General features: G+C 31.0%; 2 long non-coding RNA genes across 8 annotated transcripts; both read right to left on the bottom strand.

The window, feature by feature from the left end:
• Window positions 1-1,746: 1,746 nt before the first annotated feature.
• On the bottom strand, window positions 1,747-7,727 carry LOC143072285 (uncharacterized). The gene is made up of 3 exons (XR_012977116.1): window positions 7,576-7,727; window positions 4,103-4,218; window positions 1,747-2,426 (listed from the first exon to the last, which is right to left on the bottom strand). It is a non-coding gene; the product is annotated as an uncharacterized LOC143072285 (long non-coding RNA).
• A 668-nt stretch (window positions 7,728-8,395) lies between these two features.
• Window positions 8,396-19,423, bottom strand: LOC143072283 (uncharacterized). Of its 7 annotated transcripts, none has more exons than XR_012977110.1 (7): window positions 18,862-19,423; window positions 17,614-17,775; window positions 17,029-17,180; window positions 13,306-13,469; window positions 12,429-12,542; window positions 9,465-9,695; window positions 8,396-8,497 (listed from the first exon to the last, which is right to left on the bottom strand). It is a non-coding gene; the product is annotated as an uncharacterized LOC143072283 (long non-coding RNA). The 7 variants fall into 7 exon arrangements; XR_012977113.1 differs by having other exon boundaries at window positions 13,306-13,444; XR_012977108.1 differs by having other exon boundaries at window positions 13,306-13,449; window positions 18,862-19,422.
• Between the last annotated feature and the right edge of the window lie 632 nt (window positions 19,424-20,055).

The following is a 20,055-nucleotide window of genomic DNA, read 5'->3' as shown; positions in this document are numbered from 1 at the left end:
TTCTAAAGGTTTTATAAGTTAATTTTACTACAAATATTAGGAAAAAAAATAATATTATAAATGATCATGAAAATGAGGCCAAAGTCAGATAAATCAATCGGTGCCAGTACAGTGTACTGTGGCAGAACCAGATTTTTTTATCATTGAAAAAGGGGGAGGGGGTTGGCATAGACTGCCAAAAAAAGGCTAGCTCCAGCTAACCCATATATATGAATAACCAACCAATGATCCCTCACCCTAAATATGACTCTTTTACAATCATCCAATCGACCAAATATTTTTAAATACATTTAGTTTCAAGATAGAACCATGAAAATGAGGTTAAGTTCAGATAAACCCTGCAAGACAGGCATATTTGTTTTTCATTCTGAATCATTATTTGGTACATAAATCATGGCATTAGTTTTTTTTTTTATTTGAATTGTCTTAAATTGATCATTTTTCATTTTGAGGCCTTTTATATCCAACTATGCAGAATAGGTTTTACTCATTGTTGAAGGTCGTATGGTGACCTATAGTTATTTCTGTGTTAATTGGTCCCTTGAAGAGTGTTTCATTTACATTAAACAACCATGTCACATTTTCTTATTTAATAATTCTATTTATACATTTAATAATCATTCCATACACCAAATACAGTTGACATATTGATTACACATTGTAGTATATTAAAGAGGACTTAATTACTATTGACCAATGAACCATGCAAATGAGGTCAATGACAACTGCCAGACAGACATGTACTCCTTACATTTGTGAATCATTGCATACATATAGTTTATATTCTACATGTACATGTTTTATCTGATTTCATGATAAGTAATCTGGATCATTATCATGATTATGATACTGTAAGTTCAGAAATTATAGTGATGTTTTAATAAATGCAAATAATGTGACAGGGTGCAATAATAAGAACCCACATTCCGACAACTGAATTAATAAATATCTTAATGCAGAAATTTTTATTATTGTATAGCAATATAATATTTCCCACAGAACGTAACCAAAAGTTAGCGTGCAATAAATTCTAATATTGCACTAGTGCAATAAATCTTCAAAATTCATGACGTCATCAACGTTTAAATCTTAGTTTAAACCAATTTTTACTTTCAAATATTATATTACTATACAATAAAAGGGTTATTGCATGAATATTAGGGAATATTGTCCCTCGTAGAACATATATTGCACTCGCAAGCTCGTGCAATATAAAATTCTACTCGGGACAATATACCCCAATATTCATGCAATAACCCTATATTATCCCAATAATAAAACTAAAAATTTAGTTGATTCTTGAAAATTGCAATAATAAATGCACGCAATAATTTCAGAATTTACCATAGGTAAAAGGTTATCAGTTAGTGAGACAAGTTTTTCCAGACAATACATTTATATAATTCTTTTGTTTGTTTTGTTTGGTTGCTGTCTCATTGAACAAAACTATATTTCATTTCTCCTTATATCCAGAAAGTATAACTTTAGAAATAGAAACTGAATAGCATATAGATGGACAACAAATGCCAAATGATGTAAATTATGGCCATTAATAGGTCAGAGGTAAAAAATGAATCAAAGCATGTGCATTTACCACAACTGCCACTTGGTATTGTGATTTTCAATATTTTCAAATCTCATTAGATACCTTCTGTATTAAAGACAACTGCATATATTGCAGTTTGCATATATCATGAATCATGTTTGCAGAAAAATTCACTACAGGCAGCAAAATAATTAAATTAAAACAGCTCATTTAAAATTTATTTTTTGAAACATTTTTTTATATTTATTCCTCATATGTCTATAGCTATGAGATCAAATTTATAAGACATTTATTAACATTGTTAATTTCAATATACTAGTAATTGTTGACATGTATACATCATGTACATGTACAATCCGTAGCTGATCAGTTCTACATTTTCATTTTTTTTTTACATCAATCTTCTTCTAATTTAGAATTTAGTGTTTTTTACAAGACTCAATAATCTGTATTCATCATTGGGACAGGTACTTAAAGTAGGTCTTTTTGAAATCTTGGATTTTTTTTTAATGGATTTTGCCAGCACTAAAGCATACACTTCTAAATTATAATTGATCTTTGGCTTCTTAAATGCATGGATTCTGACAACACATTGTATATACATGTAGGCATCAAGTTAAGATTGGTTCTCATATGGATTCTGACAGTACATGTTCTTTGATTATACATGATGATGTAGTTCCGAGTATTGTTGATCTTGGCTTTTAATGTCGTTCTCAGGTTTCAGCAGTTTGAATATAGTTTCCAATTGCAAGACAAGATAATACTGGCTTCTGGTGTAAATTCTCTGTCTGTACTTATCCAATAGTTTCCAAATAAAGTTGAACATTCCAGGATCTTTCACAATATATCACTCATTTCTCTTACATATAATTGGAGCCTGAAATTAAATATCAGAATAATACAGTCAGAAAATTAAACATGGGGGGATATCCCTGCTTGCATACACTACCAAGAATTTATCCATGATTTTTGGTACATTTCTACCCTCGTACATATCAGTACTGTTAGGAAAGACTAAATACTTATAATGTTATAATACTTTCATTGAAATCAATGAAATGTTTTAGTACTGATTTGTCAGTACTGATTGGTGGTCTTGGGTTGTACTGTACATTTGAGTTGGGTAAATTGTTGTCTCTTTGACACATTTCACGTTTCTATTCTATTTGTATGTTGAAACTCATGCTAATTATTTTTGTATGCTGTTTTTCTTTTTTGAAATCTGATTTCTTGTTCTGATTTGGATTTCAGGTCCATCTCTTCAACAGCTATTTTAGTTTTTTTTCATTATATATATATATATTTCGGCTACATGCATCATTAATATCATATTTGGTAATAACATATTATCTGTGTTTTGCTTAGGGGTGGATGTTTTGTTATCAAGTGGTAAGTTTTAAAGTGCATAATTGGGACTAGGACATAATACCCAAATAGAATAACTACCGTATTATGTACTAGATAAATAATGCACTGACAGTGGCGGATCCAGAGGGCCTGTACACCCACCCCCCCAGTATGACCAGAATGTCTGTTTCGCCAAACTGATATATTGAATACTTTTTTCAAGATCAAACTGCCAACCTGCCTGCTGGGTGTGGCCTTTATGTCTCCATTTGTCGACCGTCATTCATAAACTTCTTGTCATTTCAGACTCATTTGTAGCCTTTGGTTAATTTGGAACCCCTAACTTCCCTTAATTTTATTGGGTGAAACATATCAAGCAAACATTTGGATACAAATCGCTTGTTTGTCTTTCTTAAACTGTCAAATGAAACCATCAAACCATACAAATACCAGTACAATACTAGTACAAATGTTGAGCAAGAAGACTGTTGCCAAAATAAGAGTTAAAGAGCAGTAATTGATTACCCTTCTGGAGCATCAGAAATCACTTCATTTTTGTTGTTGTGGGGGTTGACTTTCTCAGCCTTTAGTTTTCTATATATAGTATGCTGACTGCTATATGATTTTTTGGGGGTTGTTTGATATGCGTAATCTAACCATTATTTAGATTTTGGATGTCGGAGCATGATAGGTAAATGTCCAGTTTCATTTTTTAAGTTTTTAGACCACATTCATTCTGTGTCATGAACCTATGATGTGTCAAATATTTAATTACAATCCAAACACACAGCTGAAACAAACTTTAATGTTGTGTCCATACTTGCCCCAACTGTTCAGGGTTTGACCTCTGCGATCTTATCAAGCTGCGCCTGGGAGCATTTTATTCTATATCTGACAGGTTTCATCAAAAACGCTTGGTATTCTGCATTTCAGACATTGATTTCCGTATACAAGGGTTGTCTCTTGTTTGTGGGGGAAAAAATGATGTTATAGGATGGGAGGTGAGAGATTGGGGGTGGGAGGTGGGAGATTGGGGGGTCGGAGATGGGAGACTGGGGTGTGAGAGGTGGAAGAGAGTACCCCCCTGTCCACCCCTCCTATATAGTCTTGTTGTCATTTAATATAGATCTAAACAATCAAACTGATTATTTCATTTTTTTCATGATAAAAAAGTTAAAACACAAACTGTTTTCAGTGAATACTTACTTGATCTTTATGGAAGTAATAAATTACATCTCCTATTCTTCATTTTTCACCATTTTTTGTTCTGCCTCTGGATTTTTTACCTATGCCATCATGGCTTCTTTTTACAGAGCTGTGACCTAAAATATAATAATAACAACTATTAAACATTCATCGTTAATAAAGTAAAAGGAAACCATCATAAAGTGGCAAATAAAGATATATAACTTGAACAAAATTGATTAAATTTTTTTTATATATATACTGACCGACTTTAGAAACGCAACACTAGATTATTTTTTGTAATTCCCATTTTCAAATATTCAATTTTTTGTGAACAAACGTATGAACAAAAAGTTCTCACATTACTTCAATGTTTTAAAAAAAATCCAGGTTGAAAATTGAATTGATTTTCAACATTTAAATATTGTAGTCTATAATAGAACCCTGGTTTTCCCCTTACCAATGAACATGTAACCGTCAAAAGCAATGACTGCCTGTTACAAACGCCAAAATGATTGTCAGAGAGGTCAACCAATTCTGTTTGGCATTCAGCAATTTGATTAGCAGTTGACGTTGCCGATGATGTCTGTTTCACAAATGACGTTGTCTAAGCAAATTCTATTAACGTTGCATCGTCACTACATGTTGATCTGGTCATTGATGGTCTTCAACTAATCCCTTTTACCTGTATCATTGTTGGGTGGACAGTAAGACAAGTTTCTGACGTCAAATTGTCTGGTTGCATCACTTTTCCGTTTTCCTGTTTGCAGTATTCTAATGGGTTAATTCAGTTTTTTATTCCTCAGTCTTACCAATATGGAGATGCAACATTTTTTAACTGATTTAAGTGACTGGTTGAGGATTGAAAGAACTGTTTCACAAAGAAAACAAAAGAAAAAAAATCTTTTATTGGTTCTGAATTTTGCTTTCTGAAATTTGTGCAATCTCATTATTTCTGTAGGTTTAATACATTGTAACCATATGTAAGTCAGATGATTATTTTTTTGAAAAAGAAAGGAGTGTGATTAAGCATGAATAGGAGTTGTATGAGGATCAAACATGATTCGGTAAGAAAATCTACAAAATGAGTGTTGCGTCGGTCAGTATACATATATATCATAAAATTCTTAAAATTAAATAAAAGTTCTGTAAAGCAAACCCACAAAACAAGTTTGTTGATAAAAGTCAAATGTTTTAATTGCCATCTTCCTTTTAAAGGTATGGTGTTTTCTCCAAGCACTTAACCTTCATCCACCAACAAAACCTAACCAACACGCAAAACAGAAATAATTTAAAGAGAATAAACATACATTGTCTCGATCAAGATCTTAATTATCATCGACTGATTCAGCATCATATAAACCTCTTGCTGATTACTATTATAACAGGTGCAAATAAATACTACGTTGAATATTTTTATATTAATTTTCAACATATCAACATGAATCATATCATCATTATTTTCAGTTTGGTTTCCAAACACAAAACTCTGAATTCCTCCATGGCATAATTTCCTCAATTTTTTGTCTTGCTGGATTAACTATGCAATAAATATTAAATGTATTAATTTTGAAATAACTATATTACTACAGATAATTTCCTACTGCATGTATAGCAAAACTTTGGTTAGCTTGCTTGCTTTGTTTGTATATTGTACAATCACATTAGGATAACACCAAATTAAATTCATATATAATATAATACAGGTTAAACTATGCCTATATATATTGTTTAAAGCTGTCAATCTTATTTGCAAAGCTTGTATAAACAATTATACAAACAAAGCAAGTAAGCCAACCAAAGTTTTACTTTGCAAGCATTAGGAAATCAGCTGTAATAAAATCTGAAATTCAATTCAATAGTAATTATGTCAATAAAGACCACACTTATAAGTATTTAAGTGGAGAATAGAGATTGATGCATACCTAATTAAAAAAAAAACTTAAACTTAGTGATGAACAAAATGATATATAATTCATTATTCCCTAATATGCAAATCATATAAGAATTAGCAAAACATATTTCAGTGATTACTTAGAATTATTTAGATATCATATTCATATTATCTAAACTATTATTTGACATTTAATTTGTAAAAACATATTTGTTAGTGACACCTTTTCTTATAATCATTTTTAGTGAGTGCTCTAAGAATGTACTTTAAAAATCTTTAAAAATGTAAAATCTAGGTTTTAAAATTAATAATACAAATAAGAAGAGCGTTAGTTAAGGAAAAAAATGAAATAAAATATATATAGCTAGGTTAAGCCAGGAATTTTTAATTTGTTGGTTTACGGATCTTTTATGGATTTTGCCGATTTCCAGAATAAAAATAAAAATTGACTTTTCATGCTTTTTTATTCCCCCCGACCCTAACAAATGCATTATCCCTGAAAAATAATTAAAACATTCTTTTTTTTAAACAATGAAATGCATTAATCACTAACAGAATTGATACTACTTTCTGTTGTGAAAAAATACAACTTCCAGTTTACGTTTCTAAAAATAGAGAAATCAATTTTAACTGACCTTGAAATGTTGTGTGCGAATAATTTTGTGGAACGAAATCTGTGTTTAAAACCAATTACACAACAAGTTCGTTTCTCTTATTTGTCAAGTCTATTACGCTTTTAACACGTGTGTTGAAACTTATTTTCATACGACACTTTACAATTTTTTCTTTATCAGTTTTCGTGCTTGAAGATCATTATTCACCAAGTTTTCTGGAATTGATTAAGAGCTACGCAAACTGTTTTTCTTGTTTCATGTGAAATGACCATTTAATTTCGTCTTTTCCCGTGCAACCCCCTTTTTTTACGGGAAATTATTAGACAATGTCGTGCGACGTTTATGACAGCTGAGCAATAATATTTCAACTAAAATTTAAGAGATGATGACTAAATAGCATAACAAACATAATATTAGAAAGGTGAAATATATATTTTTTTTCTTGTTTCATGTGAAATGATGATTTAATTTCGTCTTTGTCCGAGCAACCCCCTTTTTTTACGGGAAATTATTAGACAATGTCGTGCGATGTTTATGACAGCTGAGCAATAATATTTCAACTAAAATTTAAGAGATGATGACAAAATAGCATAACAAACATAATATTAGAAAGGTGAAACATATATTTTTTTTGCATAATCTTTCGAGATTTTTCTGTCTTGAAAGTTTTTTTTCTTTTTTTTCCCCGACTGACCGACCCAACTTTTTCATGGAGAAAATCCATAAACCAACAAATTAAAAAACCGTGGCCTAATGAAACTACTTTTCATGATGTTTGATGTTACAAAAATTGCCCAAAATGATTTCCTCTGACTTTTACCTGATATTTGGGTAGCAAATCAAAATCTAGAATCTACTTAAAATTTGGGAATGACCTTTTTGAACTATTTGAAATCTTCTTTGACAAAAAGTTTGTGATGTGGGGCAAAATAGATTACCCTGCATCTCGGGAAAATTTAATCATGTGTAACAAATTGTGAAACTACCTTTTCCCATTAACTTTCCAGCTTTCATTATCCATTATGTGTCCTATTTCTTCTATGTGTGTCAGTTTATTGAGGCAGTATTAAGGCTTGGATTGTGGTGATTGGTGATAAACTGACATTTCTTTACTGATTCCCACACCAACTTTCACCTGCTTCTAAAAGAATAATTATATATTATTACTATATAGAAGATTTACTGTGATCAAAAAGAGGAAAGATAAATCTTTACTGGCACATTGTAGAAAATGAATAAATGATGGGTAGATCAGGGATACACAGATCCAGTGAATAAAGCAATAATTATGGTAGTTTTGGTAAATTAATAATTTATTGATCTCCAGTAAAAATATAAAAGTTTAAATACTAATTTGCAACAAATTAATGGCTTGCTCCTGACATTAGTCCTTGGAAACCATTAAGCTCATTAAGCATTTACTTCTTCAAGTATAAAATAACTTTTGTTAATTAAGAGATAACTGTCTTGTATCTGAAGCTTTGCGGATGTCCATCATTAGTTTTATTGCCACAAATTAAGTTTTCCTGGCGATATCAGTGTAAATTTAAAAATATTTATTCAAGAGAATTCTGCGAAAAGATGTTATTTTCTTTGGCGCCAAAACTAGGTTACATCATAGGTACACTTTATGACGGCAAACATAAACACAGGGAGTTTTCTAACTTCTTAGCGACTTCAGAACGTAATAAAATTTGATAAAAATGTCAGCTTAGTTACAGACAATTAGATATAGAACAAATTACGCTTTAACTGTCATCAAATCAAAACCATTGATACAAACTAATTGCATTAAAATGTGTTTTACCTATTGTGTCTTCAGTTGGAACACCTTACAACATCCTTAGTATATTGTCTTCAGTATGCAAATTGGGATGCATTTTTTGTTTCCTTTTGGTCTCTGGAAACCTGTTAAACAATCATTACATTCATAGTTAACAATTACTCCATTGTATTATTACAGATTAGGTTTGGTTATCGTTATCAGAAACTGTAAACTCCGAGTAGATTCCTCTGGTTCAGTATCTTTAATAGACTGCTTCTTTAAAATATTCTCTCCCCTTTTTAAAAATTATAAAAATTAAAAACAATGTCAATTCTAAGCAATTTACTTATATTCAGCTAATTTGGTTACCATGATTTGGAAAGATCATGACTATCATACTTATCATCATATTGGCACTCATACCACATCTTCCTATATCTACTTTGCATTTTTGCACCAAAGGGAGATAATTTGGAGCAATTACAATGATATATATATACATTTTAAAAGTCATCTGGGGCCAAAACGAATAAATTTTTTTGAATGATTTTTGTACCATATAATAAAGTAACAACTAATAAAGTAATAAATAAAATTAGTAATGAAAAAAAAATTATGGACTTCCAGAAAAGATTCCAGAAATGATAACCACACTTAATACATGTGACCAAGTTGGTATCCGTTCTTTTCAAGATAAATCATTAATGATATTTCGATTGAAAAGAAATGTATTGATCTAGTCTTAGATCTGATAATTTTACAACCAACAAATTTTTACTAGTATTGATAATGTTAATGTAGTGCCATAAATTTTAAAAATTTCATGCCAGCTTACCTGTCAAATACCTTTTAGCTAAAAATAATTTGAATGTCTTCTAGGTGTGCCAGTTCTCATGACTCTTTTGTCTTCTATTAATAAGTTCTAATCAACAAAGGAATTTGTACAATTCTGACAATATACACATAATAAAGGTTGTAATTAGGTGATCTAAGGTAATTATTAGGTGATCTAAGGTAAATACATCAAGAAATTAAAATTGATAATTTAAGGTGGAAGCTCCCAAGTCAAACTGAACTGCTATTAATAGCTGTTTATTAGCTGTTATTTACCAGTTCTTAATATTTTTAGCAGTCCTTTAGCTGTTCTAAGCATTCAATCTAATAACAGTTGAAAAACTGCCACAATTCACCATTTCTTAGCAGTCATCTTAGCATTCGTCTTATCATTCCTCTTAGCAGTCGGGACAACAGTTATGACAGCAGTTCGATAGCAGTTGACCTTTTAATCTTTGTTATAAAAATGCTTGGATCTGGCTTTGTTTTCAGCTTGATAGTAAACATCTATTTGAAGATAATTTGATCATTTTCAAATGTGCTTTTTGGCTCCATGTTGTGTGGAAATACTTGCTTGTAAAAAACTGTATGTTTTTGTCAAAAGTTAGCTTAATTTTTGCTGAATTGAATACTTTTACACACCAGTAGTACAGTAAGTTGAACTTTCAGTTAATGTGTATATTTTGACATAACTTTGTAGGGGAAATTAACAGAAATCATACAGAAAGCACAAAAAAGGGGAGGACAGTTGTTTATTTAAATAGAATATCTGATATGTTGACAGGATTGTAATAGAATACTAGCATATATATACTTACAGTTCAAGATGTTATTTGAAAAGATAGATATGATTATTTTAATCTATTATTTTGTTAAATAACAAATCCAATCATATTCAAGAGTTGAAAAAAGGGGGCGGGAATATTAGGTAAACCTAGGTCACAAATAGCTGATTGGTTAACATTGTCCAAACAATCCATTTAATGAAATTAATTTAATATATAATTTTACCTAAGTTTGTTCAGGAAAAAAGAAACATAATATATTACAAGTATCAAGAATTTATTTGTTTAAATCCAAACGAGAAAGAGCTAGGATATAACTGTTGTCTTTTTGTCTGCATTAAATATAATAAAAGTAGTACATTTGGAATGTTCCGTAATATAATAATAACTTTTAATCTAAAAATCACTTAGTCGGTAGTAATTAGCCTCTTAGTAGTTAAATAGCTCTTAAATAAGTTGCTTTTTTAAAAGCCCTTATATTTAAAGTGCATTTTTAATTGTTCCTATATCATTAGGGCCACTGACATAATTAATAAGGGGTCTATTAAGACCTTTTATGAGCTATTTTAAAGTCTTATGTTTAAGAATTGAATGTTTCTTTTTGTAACTTCATTGGGGTGTAAAAGCGTTGACCGAAGTACATTTTGTATGAAGCGCGGAAGCGCTTCATACTAAAAATGTGCGCACGGTCAACGCTTTTACAACCCTATGAAGTTACAAAAAGAAGCATTCAATACTTATAATTACATTTTTATAGCAATAATCATGAAAACACGAATTTTATTATTGTTTTATTTAATTCACCTGTGCACTTTATTGTGGGACCACTTGTTATCACGAATGAAAAGTTTTATTGAGCAATGCAATTGCTTATGGAATAACATGTGATGTGCATTTAGCCAATCAGAATAAAGTATCATAATGAAACATACATCTAATGTAATTATTAAAAGATAAACAGGTGTTATGGGGCAAACTATTTTACCTAGTATCGAATGTTAAAACACCAAGGAGTCGGAACATTTGACACTTAATGGTAACATTCCGAAACTCCACTTAAGTAACAAATGATTGGTCAAGATTATTAAATGCAATTAACCCTGTCAAGCAATATTAAAAAGTTACTTTTCTTACATTTCTAATCTAAGAGAACAGAGTCAATTTTAGGTATAAATCAAGGTAGATCAGAGGTATATATATTATTAATGAGATAAAGGGGGGTGGGGGTTGGGGTGGGGGAGGTTCAAAAATCAACATTTTTACAGTACGCTTCTTTTTTATTTATCAAATAAAACAGTCAGATATGTTTCAGTTTATTTTCAATGTAAATTTCTATATTAAACAAACTATGCTAGCATACACCAAAGTTCTACTACATCCTGCTCATATCCATCCCCCTTTCACTAAAAATGGAGCAAGCCGAAACTGACAAACATTAAAACATACCATGATTATAAATTGCAAAAAAATAACAAGGAAATATGTCCACAGTACACTGATGACCCATTATCATTCAAAGTAACCTCATAGATGCCAACCCCCTTTTGACACAATCAGTAACAAACTATCAAATTTTCCGTATTTTTGAAAAGTTTTCAGTAATCATTCATAAACGTGCATTTACCAATAAAAATTACTGACGAGTGGTTGCAAAGTGATGTACACTAAAATTTGTCATTTAACATGTTGTCTGTAGTATGTATTCCATTCATTGATTGTTCAGATGTTCTCGACTCAAACATTTTTGTTTTGTCAAGGAGAAGTAGAGAAAGGGGGAAAGCTACTTAATAAAATGCAAGTTTGCCTCTTCGGAAGTCAGTTAGTTACCCAACAATAGGTTGATAACTCCCGAGAAACCGGAAGCATTACATTGGCGTTTCCTAAATACTGGACCAGGACGGAAAAGTAATGATAAAAATCCGCGTTTTACAAAATTGAACGTCGATGATTGGGAATCCGTAACTATTCGACTTTGACCGTAATAGCGTAGTTTTTATCGCAAAATCGGAAAAACTACGGAAAAATCGTAATGGTTGGCATCTATGTAACCTTGACCTTGACCTTAAACTTTAACCTGAGATTGTACTGCTTTTATCTATCACATTTTTTAATTTTTCATGTTCAGTGAAATTAGAGTAAATTATCATAAGAACTGGCTCCATATCACTTTTGTAAATGATTTTAAAACAGCATTTGTATTCTATAATAAGAAGGCTTTTTGTTTTTAATATAATAAGTAATTTGAAAAAATGGTAAAACTTAATACATATACTGCAAAATTGTAAATTATATAACTTTAAATTGTAAAGTTCCATGCAGTCAAGAAACATTTTTTAAGGTGGTACTAAACACCTTGATCGAAATTAGTTTGTCTCGCTCAATTTTCATACAATCAATCAATCAATATAGTCTTTTGATTGTAAATTGTTTGATTTTTTAAAAGAGATTTACTTACAAAAGCTTTAAAATCCTTCCCTCGACTAGATTTATGGTAGCGGATAAAAGAACTTCAACATTTGTGATGAAAACCATTCCACTCTGCACTGTTAGTGGCTAGCTGTATGTTTTCCTGTTATGACATGCAAATTATTAAAACAAGATAATATAGACATATTCTATGAAATTCTAAATAAATGTATACTAAAAGACAATACTATGACTTTTAACACTATTTATCATTATAAAAGTAGGGAGATTTTTTTTTCCAAATTAAAAATTCATAATCAACGAAATATCACCCAAATATCAGCAGTGCAGTAAATCTGGTGGTAGATCCCTTTTAAAAAGAAACAAATTCAGATATACATTGTAATCAATTATTTTGATAAGCTATAAATTTCAAAAAGTTATGGCATTATTTTATTCCAAATGAATGTTTTATATCTTATGTTTGTTTCATTGTTATATTGGTTTAAAATTAATACACATAGTATAATACATTATACAATATAATAAATATTATAACGCAACATTATTGTTTGCATTTATTTTGATTGGATAATGTCACAAATTTTCATGGCATATGTTCACAATTAATGGTCTAAAATTAGCATGCAAACACAAAAATATATTTCAGATTTTAAAGATATGATTTTACATTGTTTTCTTTAAGATTCATTACAATAGAGGTAACAATATTGTATTTGAAGAATTTCTAGCATTGAATTAATTTCATCAATGTTTGCCTTGCTGAATAAACTGGTGATTTGATGGGTACTTATATACTTGCTCCACTAACACTTCACCAATAAACCATATAATTTGTACTGTTTAGTAACAATTCTTTCATACGTAACGTTATTTTCAGATTTACCCTGTACATGTTTATTTACCTATGAGGATCCCATAACTCTGCTTTATTTAGCTCATCAGCATTTTTCTTTCTTTTGATGCCATGGTTAGTGGAATGTGATGAGTACTGATCTACCTCCTGCAATATTTCCTTAGTTGTTTCTTTTCTTCTTGGCTCACCTTTGCTAAAAAAATTACCTCTAGACTAAAATTTGAAACAATTAGAAACAAGTGAAACTGCGAGCTACTGCTCACTGATGATACCCCCGCCGCAAGTGGATAATATTAATAGTGTAAAAATATGCAAGTGTTCGGTAAACAGGAAGTTGTCGAGTGATGAATCTGAAAACACATCACACGGTATAGCTGACTTATAAAAATCCTGAAACCAAATTTCAGAAATCCTTGTGTTGTAGTTTCTGAGAAAAATGTGACGAAAATTTTTAACTTGGTTATCATGTGTAAAATCATACAAGTGTTCGGTAAACAGGAAGTTGTCGAGTGATGAATCTGAAAACGCATCACACGGTATAGCTGACTTATATAAATCCTGAAACCAAATTTCAGAAATCCTTGTATTGTAGTTCCTGAGAAAAATGTGACGAAAATTTTCAACTTGGCTATCATGTGTAAAATCATACAAGTGTTCGGTAAACAGGAAGTTGTCGAGTGATGAATCTGAAAACGCATCACACGGTATAGCTGACTTATATAAATCCTGAAACCAAATTTCAGAAATCCTTGTATTGTAGTTCCTGAGAAAAATGTGACGAAAATTTTCAACTTGGCTATCATGTGTAAAATCAGACAAGTGTTCGGTAAACAGGAAGTTGTCAAGTGATGAATCTGAAAACGCATCACACGGTATGGCTGACATATATAAATGTTGATACCAAATTACAAAAAGGGTGGATGTGTAGTTCCTGAGAAAAATGTGACGAAAGTTTCATGGGACGGACTGACTGACGGACGGACTGATGGACGGACTGACGGACTGACGGACTGATGGACGGACGGACGGACAGACAGAGGTAAAACAGTATACCCCCCCTTTTTTAAAGTGGGGGTATAATGACAAACAACAACAACAAATAATTTATTAGAGTACCACCTCTATAAAATGTTTGATATAATATAGGGTTATTGCATGAATATTGGGAAATATTGTCCCGAGTAGAACTTTATATTGCACGAGCTTGCGAGTGCAATATATGTTCTACGAGGGACAATATTCCCCAATATTCATGCAATAACCCATTTATTGTATAGCAATATAATATTTAAAAGTAAAAATTGGTTTAAACTAAGGTTTTGTCGTTCATGACGTCATGAATTTTGAAGATTTATTGCACTAGTGCAATATTAGAATTTATTGCACGCTAACTTTTGGTTACTTTCTGTGGGAAATATTATATTGCTATACAATAAAACACAATATAATATTAACAGACCAATTTATAAAAAAATTTTCAAACCTTTAGGTTGAGGCAAAATAAACTTATAAAACAGAAATGATGAATTCAAAATTTTTAATATTTTCAAATTGTAAATTGTAATTCTAGAACAGTTAAAGTGAAACCAATAAAATTCAAACTTGGTCCGATTTTTTTAGAAGCATAGTGTAAAAGTTTCATTACATTTGGTCGAGGAAATCTAAAGTTAGAGAATGAAAACCATCTTTGGGATGTAACTACGGACGTACAGATGAACAGCACTAAAACTTAATGCCCCCTGCGCTTAATTGGGGGCATAAAAATACACAATATATCGTTGATCTTATTCTAACTGCAACTAAATGTGGTGTTGTTTCCTGATTATTATAGTAAGAAAGTAATATTTTGTGCAATGTTGATTTCATTGTAGCCAAATTTTCCACAATCAGGGGTTAGTTTAGAGATGAAAAAAAGTTTGAAAAGAGTGTGTTAAAATTTGAATAGCTATCAATGTATAAAAGTTGAAGTATAAAACATCATTAGGTACTGTTTAAAACAATGACAGTTATGTTATTTATAGTCTGCTAAAGTCAAAATAACAACTAACACATGTTATGATGTCATAATGTAGGCCACAGATGTGACAGTTTATGTTTCAAAATCATGCAATCATATCAAAAGATATATGTACAAAATTTGCATACACTACAATTATAAGTACCAATTATGAATTTAAATATACAAGTTACTTTCATTGCAGTCTGAACCAATGAGTATATATATAGAATAATACATGGCAAAATCCGTATGGCATGCTGTATCACCACTCGACCAATATCTGCCCTCGGGACCTTCGGCCCTCAGGACTGATATTGGTTTCTCGTGGTGATACAGCATGCGATACGGATTTTGCCATGTATTATTCTGTTTATCATATATTTTAATAGAATCAGATTTATGGGATATCCATTTTTTTTTAAATCGTCTGAAATTATAAGCTAGAATGATCCATAGGTGGACATCAGCTGTTGTCTGCTCTATGGTCGGGTTGTTGTCTCTTTGACACATTCCCCATTACCATTCTCAATTCTATTATGATTTTCCTGTATTTTTCCAACTGACTAGTTTTTTTAAAGACATCCTTATTTGCTTAATATCCACATCGGAATGCCCTCTATAATCGTATTACATTCTCAATATATGTTAAAGACCATGGGTAATGATTTAAAAAAAAATATCGATTTAAGTTGAAATGATAGGACATTTTTTTTTTAGTGGGAACTCATTTTTCTTCAGGAAATACAGCAACGTCATAGGTCAAACGTTGACGTCATTCGAATTGTGACTAGTTATCAAAAGTACCAGGATTATAATTTTATACGCCAGACGCGCGTTTCATCTACATAAGACTCATCAGTGACGCTCAGATCAAGAAAGTTAAAAAGCCAAACAAATACAAAGTTAAAGAGCATTGAGGACCCAAAATTCCAAAAAGTTGTGCCAAATACGGCTAAGGTAATCTACTCCTGGGGTAAGAAAATCCCTATAGTTTTTCGAAAAATTCAAAGTTTTGTAAACAGAAAATTTATAAAAATGAACTTATAATTGATATTCATGTCAACACCAAAGTTGTGACGTCATGCCAGGTATGCAATACAGGTTTTGCTATGCAATACCGGGTATGCGATACGGGGTATGTGATATAGGGTAGGTGATACAGACTGGAAAAAAGAACCTTTATTAGATATAAAAAATTGCTGTATTTTGTACTAAAAATATGATAATATGTAATAAATGAATAGACAAATGTCATCAATTATTAAAACTGAATTTTTTGAAAAGTCAATCAATTTAGAGTTATCTCCCCTTGACTATAAATTTGTTAATAATAGTGCAACATTTAAAATTTGGGAGAAGATACCGCCCCAAGATATATCGCTCTTTTTGTCCTCATTCAATTCAACAATTAACGAACCTCTTTTCCAGGTGGAAGAAGGGGAAGGGGGAAAAGCTAGGGGATTAAATTTTTTTTATAAAATTGAATGTCACCAAATTTCTGTATGTGTTCTTCCTTCGGCAGCAATTGGAACAGAGGCTGGATATTAAAACATGTAGCGCCCCCTTATCAATTACAAAATTCCAATGAGTTTCAAGTTAGATAGTCACATATGTACCATACATAACTATTTTCTACATTATTTTTAAAATTTACAAAACATAACACAAGACTGAATACAATTAAAATTTTAAGTCTTTTCATTGCACCATAAAGTCACTTATGCTGCACATAAGTGTATATATTTATCATGATCATTGTATAATATTTCTCACCTTACAAAATCTGCAATTTTCTTTAGCTGCAGCGCCCATACTGTGACAAAACTATGCTGCCATTGTATTGTTCATCAATCCTATACCCAGCTGAGAAGTCACAATAACATCTTTTTTTTATTAAATAGGAATCATAAATCCCTTTCCCTTCACTATTAACATATAAAGAAAGAATCTGAACTAGGTTATTAAAAATTGTTTATGCTATGTAGAATTTTATAGAATAGCTAGAATACCAAAATTTCTATTGCTAATGTAGCATAAAAACATGTTTGATTTAAGCATTTTGATAATTTATAATATCATAACAAAAGATAATTTAGAATGATTACATCCTAATGAACATGTGATAAGTTTCAAATGTATGTGACAACTTCATCATAAATTCCCATACACAAAAACTTAAACCTGGTACATGTACAGGACAGATGTAGGAATAAACAAATATACCAACAGATGAATGGAAGAGACCAGAAACAAAAATAACTGCTATTAGAGATGGGGTACATTATGTGGAGATCTGTAAATAATAGATGTACTGAGCATGCTGAGTTGGAGAATCTGTCCAAGAATGAGTTAACTAACTGTTAAAGTGTGTTCAGGTCTTCTACAATTGGTGTTGCTAGAGATTTAGCATCTCCTGACGTAACTCAAAGAAAATGATGAGATTTTTTTGTCATTTTTTATTTAGCAGGAATACCACCTATTTGCAAGGTCCAGACATTTATTGGATTCCATTTCTTTGATCTGAAAAAAAGAAGTCCAAAATTGATAGGAGAAAACCTTTAATGGTACAGATTTTTTCACGTAAAGTGGCAGGACAGTCTAAACAAGAGTAGACACAGACAAGTGTGGATACTCTGGATAGTACCCAGAATTCTGAAGTATTTCAAAGCAATATATAGTCCCTTAAGTACTGGTTGACAATTTCTTGTACTAAAACAAAATATGAATTTGATCTGTAACTTGCCAACTATCATACCTGGTATCAAATCAATATTTTTAAGATTGATTACAAAACGTGTTGAAAAACTGATTTATATAATTTGCGTTATTTTCAAATTGATGTAATTCTGAAGACGAACATCATCAGACTGTCATATTTAAACTATAGTCCAAAAATCAAAGCCAAGCATGCCAATATTCATAAAAATTAAGACTTATCGAATGAATAAGATTGCTCAGATCTTGTGCATGGGAATTAGATAAGGCCAAATGAAATGTATAAACATGTGGATTTGTTCAGAAATCTTTTATTGTTTGTTGAGATGGATAAATTTCACCTTCACTATTCTGGTCCTGAATATGCATCTGACTTAACAGCTTGCCACTGGAATCCATCTATCCATATATTTATCCATCTTAAAAGAGGGTCCTAATGGGGATACCTTCATGACGAATAACTGTAAATATTCTTGCCAAATGATGATAACCGTAATTTTTGGAGTCAATAAAATGTACACTTTCTTTTAGATGATGAAAACATCGACTGATTTTGCATAATCAAGTTATTTTTTTTCTAAAAATGATGGTAACAATAATTATTTAAGACCAGTAGCTCTGACAAATCATGATAAAAATATTTTGACGAGTCACGGTAAAATTTTAACCAATTTGATGCTAACGGTAGCTGAAAATGACTGTTTGACGCCTGACATTAAAGGGCATTTAATTTACCACCCTCTTAAGGTAACATGATTCACTTGGTTAATCATCAATTCCAATAAACCAAAAACTTATGAAGATTTTTTAAAAAGCCTAAATCAATGTAGCAGATGTCAATTATTTTTCCAGTCACTGTTGAGTTGAAAACAAATTTTGATAAAATTTTACCTATTTGCACTAGTATCATCAACAAATACATTCACTGGGACATCTACAGATCATACTTTTCTCAGTTGATAATTGTATCAGATTTTTAATTCTAGCATGATCATTTCCTTCATATACCTGGAAAATAAATAAACACATTAACCAAAAGACTCTAAGAAAGAACCAGGTTTAAGCCTTTGTGTAAGGTGAGCTAAAATTAATGTACTCATCTGATTTTATCGTCTATGTAATGGCATCACTCATTCATCATCACCAAAATACATATTAACCCACAAATCAAGAGAATTACTAGTGCCAGTCTTTGTACAGATCAGACAATATGTTTGAATACAAACTCAAAATATCTGAAGATAAGTTTTGATTAGGAGGAAGTACATCACTAATTCATGGTCCCAATGCTCTCTATGTTAAATTCCTCCATTTCAAGCAGGCACACCTCTTTCATTTTAAGTTCAAATAAAGTGGCAATCATTGCATGTCAAAGGTGTCTTAAATTGTACTGAAAAAAATCAACATACCTTTAATGCTATATAAGAAAGAACTGGTTCCCGGAACTTTGGATGTACCAACCCGTATGAGAATATTAGGAGGATTCCGCTTAAAAATAGCAGGAACCCAGGCGGAATCCACCTAAAAATTAAGACTTATAGACGGAATTAAGGCGGACATGGAATATTGAAAAAAATCCGCCTGAAGTATCAAAGACCTTAGGCGAAATATTTACTACTTTCCTGTTGAGTTAACAGGATTTCTTTAGTAAAAGAAATATCATAGACGGAATGCTGGACTTAGTATATTTGTTCAAGTTTGTTAGGAGGAAATTGGACTTAAAAGATTTTGTTCAAATTTATCAGGCGGGAATTGTACTTAGAAATTTTTTCTAACTTTTGAGGCAGAATTGTTCTTTTAATTTTTTTTCAAATGAAAATGTATCATTACTGATGAGAGAGTGCATGCATGGTGATTATTTGGGCCATAAAGCCAGTATTTGTACCCCCCTGAAATCCAACATATTTAATATTTTTATATTTAAAGAGTCTTAAAGATGGCATATTAAATTCAATTAAATTCAAATTGTGATAGCATTGTTAGGTAATTTATAACTTTATGTTATGTGTTGCTATTTATATACATTTAAACATATAAAAAGTGACTAGAATATATATACTTATTTCACTAACAGTGATAACAATA

This window comes from Mytilus galloprovincialis, chromosome 4 (genome assembly GCF_965363235.1).
Source record: "Mytilus galloprovincialis chromosome 4, xbMytGall1.hap1.1, whole genome shotgun sequence".
NCBI classification, from domain to species: domain Eukaryota; kingdom Metazoa; phylum Mollusca; class Bivalvia; order Mytilida; family Mytilidae; genus Mytilus; species Mytilus galloprovincialis.
This window is presented reverse-complemented; position numbering and strand designations above follow the sequence as displayed.